Source organism: Lissotriton vulgaris, chromosome 6 (assembly GCF_964263255.1).
Source record: "Lissotriton vulgaris chromosome 6, aLisVul1.2, whole genome shotgun sequence".
Taxonomy (NCBI): Eukaryota; Metazoa; Chordata; class Amphibia; order Caudata; family Salamandridae; genus Lissotriton; species Lissotriton vulgaris.
Window position 1 is genome coordinate 893,357,524 of NC_141694.1, and position 8,082 is coordinate 893,365,605.

At 53.9% G+C, this 8,082-nt stretch overlaps 1 long non-coding RNA gene across 1 annotated transcript in view; it reads right to left on the reverse strand.

Moving 5' to 3' along the window:
• Positions 1-3,250, reverse strand: part of LOC147708125 (uncharacterized) — a 37,660-nt gene extending 34,410 nt beyond the window's left edge. The window contains exon 1 of the long non-coding RNA XR_015296491.1: positions 3,146-3,250. This is a non-coding gene — a long non-coding RNA (uncharacterized LOC147708125). The remainder of the gene's footprint in view (positions 1-3,145) is intronic.
• Between the last annotated feature and the right edge of the window lie 4,832 nt (positions 3,251-8,082).

Sequence of the window (8,082 nt, forward strand, 5' to 3'; positions counted from 1 at the left end):
AGGCAGCCACCACCTCCTGGAACCGCAACCAACCCCAAAGGGCAGAAGGGCGACCCAGCAGGACCCACAAAAGAGCCAACAGGGAAGAGAACCGAGCCGGAGGGTGAAAACAACCCCCTGCAAAGTGACGAACAGGCCCCGAGAAACCGAAGGCCCCAAACAGGAACCAGAAGAAAAACGGCCAGAACCACAACGAACCCCAGTAACCGGAGCAAGGCCACAACGCCACCATCGCCAGAACAGTCACAAGGAGGGTGGAAGCAGAAACCGGACAAAAGGCACATAGGGAAAAGCCAACAGCACCTCCCAGGCGGTCACCCACCCAGGTATGGACCAGACCTGACCCTGCAGAACAAAGAACAACAGGTGCAAGCAGAGCGGAACCGCCAACCAGCAAAAAACCTGCACAGCAGGAGCCAGCACCACGGAAAAAACCTGGGGAACAGGAGAGAGGCCGAAAGGCAACACCCAAAACAGAGAAAGGAACCCATCCACAGCAAACCGCAGGAACCGCGGACCAGCCAGACGGATGGAACGTGAAAAACAGACAACACCCAAATCCAGGGAAGCCCAAAAAAATAAAAAACAAAAAACACCCACCAGGAAGAGGGGAATGACAGACCGCAAGGGGAACAACCGACCAGCGGCACCAAATGGTATAAAGCCCCGGGACACAGAACCGTGCAGAAAGGAACCAACGGGCGCCAGGACCAAGAACAAAGAGGAAGAGGAACCTTGGCCCCGCTCCGCCACCAGAACCAGCACAACAGCGCCCAGAGACAAAAAAAAACGACGCCCAAAGAAGAAGGTAAATGCAACACGGGTCAAAGGACAACGGAGCAACCGTGAAACCAGCCCAAAAAGGGGGACAGCCCGGAAAGGAATCCGGAAACCAAGAGCGAAGACCGACAGGACCCACCAGTCGGAAAGCAGACCGGACCAACTAGCCAGGAACAACGGATCCGAGCCCCCAAAACCGTAACAGAAACAGCAACGGAGACAGGGAACTCACTGCCAGATGAACACCAGGAGTGGGACACAGACCCAAAGAAAAAGAGACGCAACCGCAACCACCAGGTCACAGAGAGCCCCCTCCCAGGGCACAACAATACCCAAAACCCCGGACGAGCAACACCCAGGGGCAGCCGTAGGCGCAACAGAGGCCGGGAACCAAACGGAACACAGCCTCCCCCACCCCCGACCACGAAAGGGCAGAGAGGAAGACAGAGCACCACCACACAGACTGTCAGTAGAGGGAGCCAAAAAGCCAAGGAGCCACAGAAAAACAGACAGTGGACCAAGACGCCAGGACCACGTCAGCCGAGGAGAAGACTCAACCCATCAAGCCAAGACAGGAAGGAAGGCCCGCAAACAGCCAAACACCATACAACCCATGAGAAGGAACAGTGAAGTACAGGCCGAACAAGAGCCAGCACGCACCCCAAAAGAAGAAGCAACACATGGAAATGCAGGAAAGTGAGAGACAAAGTCCGCCAGGCGAAACCACCATCCCAGAAAACGAGGAAAACCCTGCGTATCTGCCGCAAGCCATGCATCAGACAGGATATCCAACAGGACAACATGAAAGGAAAAGGTCAACCACCACAGAGTAAACAAACTGTGCGGAAAACCCCACAGCATCCAGGGATCTAGGGCCACAACCCAGCATCACCCTAATAAAGACCTATCCTCAGGACAACGCAAAGTAGGCCCTGGCAGCGCATACTGGGCAGCCAATACCAACAACTGTGGAAAAGCACAGATTGAAACTATATCAACCCAGGTAATTGGACAGCATAGGCAGGAAGATCTCGTGAACACCAGTAGCCCTTCACAGTATTCAGCGCAGCTCCAGAATCTGCAAAAATGACATCCACCTGCAGAACCCGGAAACAATGCCGCATGGAAACAGCCCAGGCAGGCACAGGTGAAGACGACCCTTCACACATGGTGAGTGAACCCGAGCAATCGAACCAAACAGGAACTCACCACACAACAAAGGAAGTGCCCAGCAACCTCCAAGCAACACTGCCCCCAATCACCAAATCACACAACATGAGACCGGTGAAAATTACAATGGGCAGCCATGTAGTCTCCACCCACAGCCCCAGGTCAAAAGACCATGACCGTGGGGGCCGGACGCTGCACTAGAACCACAGCGCCGGAACGACCCGGGGCCAGAACACCACAAAAACTCCCCGCCCCAGCCCAGCACATGAACGGGGAGAGTCCCTGACCCCAGAACAGGAGCGCAGCTGACCGGGGGACCGGAGCAGCCGCGCAGAGAGAAAAACCCACAGGAAACAATGCAGAAGTAAAAAACTGCAAATGAAATACTCCTGTGAAATTCACACAGTAAAATAACGCAGAAGCACAAAACTGCATATGAAACACTCACGGCACCGTCCTGAAGAAAGCCAGAAACAGAAACAGGAACCGGGAGCACCAGCGTTCCGACAGCCGTCGGAGCAGAAAAAAAACAGGCATGGCGGTAGGTGGGAGGGGCTTATGTAACTTTTGAATACTGGCGTTGTGATTGGCTGGGTGGAGGCAGGACTGCCTCACGTTGTTAGGACTGGGACGGGGAGGACCCATGAGGGGGTAATGGCACGTAGAACCCGAATAGCGTGACTGATCATTCATAAACATGTGACGTTTTCCATAAATAAATTATGCTCATAGTTATTTAGCCAGTCAATCCAGTAAAGCTAACTATCCAGGAGAATAATTGGGAAGATGTATCTAAGAATCTGTGTAGATTCAGAAAGTGGGAGAGGGTGTGGCATAACGGCCAGAGCTGCCGACTTTGAAACGGGGTAACCAGGTGTGATTCTGTGCAAATCACTTAATCTCCCCGTGCCCACTAAACATAAATGTGTACTTGTGTAATGTAACTGGTGCTCATGTAAAGCGCTCCAATACCTTCCGGTCGAGCTCGCTCTGTATAAAAAACGGCAGAAAAAGTGCATAGGGAAAGGGTTAAGAATTACGGTTCGTCCTTCTTTGGTACCCAGCCAGTCAATTTACTTCCCTGCATCAGCTTATCTTTTTAATGGTTCCAACAAGGGAGTGGGGAACAAGAGCTGTAAAAGACGGGGCTAATTATAACGTGGAACAAGTTCTCAATTGTGATCTTAGAGCTGACCTTTGCACCGCTGACACGCTCTGCTGCTTCCTTCTGCTGCCCGGTGCCAGATCCGCGATGCGCGCGAGACGTCCATTTCCTGTGGGGTGGAATGGCGCTTTTCAGTCTGTCCCTTGGTGCATCCCTCTGGTATTGGATTTGACATTAACAGAGTAATCGTCTGAGACAATGCATGACGCACACACAGGATCCGCCTGGGAAAGGCCCCAGGCTCGCAGCCCCGACAGGTCTCCGCCCACATTCACTGGCTGCCCGCTCCACTTAGGAAGCCGGCTATATTTATATGTCCAAACAAAACAGACACTTTATTGCCTAAGAAACATTTGGCCTGATGAATAAAATTCGTTTCTTTTTCGTGGGGGAAAGCTCTGCCAAAACTATTTTATGTGCACGGCCTGTTCCAGGGAATAAAGTCATGGAGGTCAGTACACGTCAGTCCCATTACTTTCTTTACATAATATAGGCATCGTCTTTTGGTTCTGGTGAGGCCAGTGGATTAACCATTAGGTGTATGAGAAATTATAAATGGGGGGATGCAAAATTACACCCCTGAGACATTCACCACTCCCAAAAGGGTGCCATGTGGACATCACTTGTGACGTTTTGTACTTAAACTGAATAAACAAAACATGCCACGTCCAGGTGTGAGACTTTGAGTTCAGGATGTTGAGCTGCCCTTGAAGTCACAACGAGTGCTAATTTGAAGCTTCACACCCAGTCAGGGATTTACTTGAATGTCCCAAGGCCACGCTGTGTTTACGGATTACATCATGGGTACTCACAAACTTTCTCTCGGGGGCCAAATTTACAGTTTGGTTTGTGTCCGAGGGCCGCATCGGTGGGGGGGCAGGGTCAGTGGGGGAGAGGGAAGGGATATAGCAACAACATAAAACTGACCATGAGGTTGATCATAGGTCCCTGCAGCGGACGCCTTCGTCCACTGAGCCGTCCCGGCATACACACATCTCTCTTGGTCTCCCTCCCTCTCTCTAGCTCTCTCTCCCTCTCACCCTCCCTCTCTCCTGTCTTCCTCTGTCTCACTCCGACTGTCTCACTCCCTCTCCGTCCCCCTCCCTTTCCCTCCCTCTCACTCACTCTCTGTCTCACCCCCTTTCACTCCCTTTCCCTCCCTCTCCCTCCATTTCCCTTCCTTTCCCTCCCTCTCCGTCTCCTTCCCTTTCCCTCCCTCTCACTCCCTCCCTTTCCCTCCCTCTCTGTCTCCATCTCACTCCCTCTCCCTCCCTGTCCGTCTCACTCCCTCTCCGTCTCACTCACTCCCTCTCCCACTCACTCATTCACTCTCACTCTCTCCCTCTCTCTCACTCGCTCACTCCCTCCCTCTCACTCACTCCCTCTCATTCACTCCCTCACTCTCACTCTCACTCACTCCCTCCCTCTCACTCCCTCCCTCTCACTCACTCACTCACTCAGTCCCACTCATTCCCTCCCTCCCTCCCACTCACTCCATCCCTCTCACTCACTCCATCCCTCTCACTCACTCCATCCCTCTCACTCACTCCCTCTCACTCACTCACTCCCACTCATTTACTCATTTTCTCTCACTCACTCCCTCTCACTCACTCCCTCTCACTCTCACTCACTCCCTCTCACTCACTCCCTCTCACTCACTCCCTCCCTCTCACTCATTCTCACTCACTCTCACTTTCTCAGTCACTCTCTCACTCCCTCCCCCTCCCTCCCTCTCTCTCCCTCTCACTCCCTCCCTCTCACTCACTCACTCACTCCCACTCACTCCCTCCCACTCACTCCATCCCTCTCACTCTCTCCCTCCCTCTCACTCACTCCCTATCACTCTCTCCCACCCTCTCACTCACTCCCTCCCACTCCCTCCCTCCCACTCACTCCATCCCTCCCACTCACTCCATCTCTCTCACTCACTCCATCCCTCACTCACTCCATCCCTCTCACTCACTCCATCCCTCTCACTCCCTCCCTCCCTCTCACTCACTCACTCCCTCCCTCTCACTCCCTCCCACTCACTCCATCCCTCTCACTCCATCCCTCTCACTCACTCCATCCCTCTCACTCACTCTATCCCTCTCACTCCCTCCCTCCCTCTCACTCCCTCCCTCTCACTCCCTCCACTCACTCACTCACTCCCACTCACTCCCACTCACTCCCTCCCTCCCACTCACTCCCTCCCTCCCACTCACTCCATCCCTCTCACTCACTCCATCCCTCTCATTCACTCCCTCCCTCTCACTCACTCCCTCCCTCTCACTCACTCCCTCCCTCTCACTCACTCCCTCCCACTCACTCACTCCCTCCCACTCACTCCCTCTCACTCTCTCCCACCCTCTCACTCACTCCCTCCCACTCCCTCCCTCCCTCCCTCCCACTCCCTCCCTCTCACTCCATCCCTCTCACTCACTTCATCCCTTTACTCACTCGCTCTCACTCACTCCCTCTCACTCACTCAACTCATTTACTCACTCACTCCCACTAACTCCCTCTCCCTCACTCACTCCCTCTCCCTCACTCACTCCCTCTCTCCCCCTCTCTCTCTCCCTCTCACACTCTCCCTCTCACTCCCATTCACTCACTCCCACTCACTCACTCCCACTCATTTACTCATTCTCTCTCATTCCCTCTCAGTCACTCACTCCCTCTCCCTCACTCCCTCTCCCTCACTCCCTCTCCCTCACTCACTCCCTCTCCCTCCCTCACTCACTCACTCCCTCCCTCTCACTCACTCACTCCCTCTCACTCTCTCTCTCTCTCTCTCTCTCTCTCTCACTCTCCGTCCCCCTCCCTTTCCCTCCCACTCCCTCTGTCACCCTCTGTCACCTCACCCTGCCTGTGCGCCAGCAGGGGCACACACACGCTCACAGCCGCACCCGAGCACTTCACAGGTCATTAAAAGACCATTTGCATGTTAATGATGCCTTTGTATTTCACCTCTCCTTAGGCCCCTGCAGCTTTACTGTGGCCATTCCTAGGATCGCCCGCCGGCAGCCCCCACAAAGCAGCAAGAGTCTCTCTCGCTGCTGCAGACACTTTAAAAAAAAACTCGGGAAACACAGGTATGATGTCTCGGGGGTCCGCGGGCCGCCAGGGAAGGCTTGCCGGGCCGCCACTGGCCCGCGGGCCGTACTATGAGTACCCCTGGATTACATGAATGGCTTATGGGCTTGCTCCATATCAGGAGGGCAAGGTATGGCTGAACAGATATCCATTAGTTGCTCTCCCTGCATGGTGCATGGATCTTGGTTGCCCCCTACAAGAAACCAGATGGCCAGTCACTCTTTTCAGTGGATGGAAAACGCTGCCAAGGACCCAGGGCAAAGTCCTGGTTAGGGCCCACCTGGGATCCATGTGCTGAACCCCTGTGTTCTAGAGTGTCCGGGAAACTCTGTGCCCCATGTAAGATTCAGGAGGTGCAAGCTCTTAGCCCTGGCTCCATTCGTTGGCCTACTGTATCACAGCATGTCATTGTCAGGGTCATCAGGACTAGGGAGGGCTCTCATGCTTTGCTGGCAGATGAAGGTCTGAATGGGCCCCAGTCGAAGCTCCAGCAGGCCCAGCCATGCAAACCCGCTGGTCATGGGATACAATCTGCCTGTTGTGTTGCTAAGTGGCCAGGTCGGGGTTTCACAGGCCTGGGGAGTTCTTCCCTGCTTGTATGGGTGAAAAAGCTGTGACTGGGACCAGTGTCAGAGCCCAGCCTGATCCTAGTTTGGAAGGCCCCAGGCCGTGGGCTCCTTTCGCTGGCCCACCATGTGGCAATGTGCCCGGGACAGGGTCATGCAGATAGGCCGGGAAAGGGCTCCCCTGCTTGACCAGAGGAAGAGGCTCTGATTGGGCATCACAGTAGAGAATTGACCGGTTCTAGACATAGGCTTTATTCTCCAGCACAATGTGTCCCTAAGGACCCAGTACTGGGTCATGCAGGCCAGGGCAGTTTTCCCCTGCCTGACAGAATTAAGAACCTCTGACTGGGCCCAGGGTCAGAGCTCCGGCTACTCCAGGGGTTGGAAGCCATAAGACTCTGGGCTCCATTCTCTGACCTGCCGTGTCGCAAAGTGCCTCGAAAGCGGTCCTTCGGGCAGCGGATGACTGCCCTTCATGGCTTTGTTGAGAAGCTCTGACCAGGCCTTGGGTCAGAGCTAAATCTAGCCCTGGGGTTTGGAAGTCCTTGGTTGCATTCTACTGTCCACTGTGTGGCAAAGTGCCCAGTATGGGGTCCCATAGGCACCGGTCGAGATTCACTGCTTGGCCAGAAGCAAAAGGTGTGTTGGAGCTCTCAGTCTAAGTTCCATGACACCCATCATAGCCTGGTGCCTGAGGTCCAGCTGGGGTTCTGAGAACCCTTCCATCGAGTTCCTGGCCCCTGTAAGGGTGAGCAGAATCTTTTTCATAAGTCACTGTGTGACCAAGTGGCCTTTCTTCAAGCCCAAACATCTGGTCACTTCAAGCCTGCACATTTGTCTGCACTCGTCATAGGAATGCTTGGCCCTTCCAGATGGCTTGGCCGCCCTGGAAGCTCCGATGAGAGCTTATATGACTCTTCAACCCTACGCAGGGCTGTAGGAGGTCAGATGCTTTCACTCAGATTTATTTACGGACATTTATAGAGTGCGAACGAATACCCGTAGGCGTCTCGGCGCTAGACTACAGAGATGTCCCTCCCCAGAGAATAGAAGCTCGTGCAGATAGATATGCCATGTTATTGGTTAAATAGCCAAGTTTTCAGTCTTTTTCGAAACTGCAGGAGTGAGGGACTGGTTTTAATGTGTTGTGGCAGAGTATTCCAGATTTTAGGAGCCGCAACTAAGAAGCGGCGGTCGCCCCAAGAGACTGTTCTGGAACGTGGGACCACTAGTTGATTAAGGGATGTGGATCGGAGCTGTTTAACCGGATTGTAAGGAGTGAGCTGGTCCTTGAGGAAGCGAGGTCCTTGGTCATGTAGTGCTTTA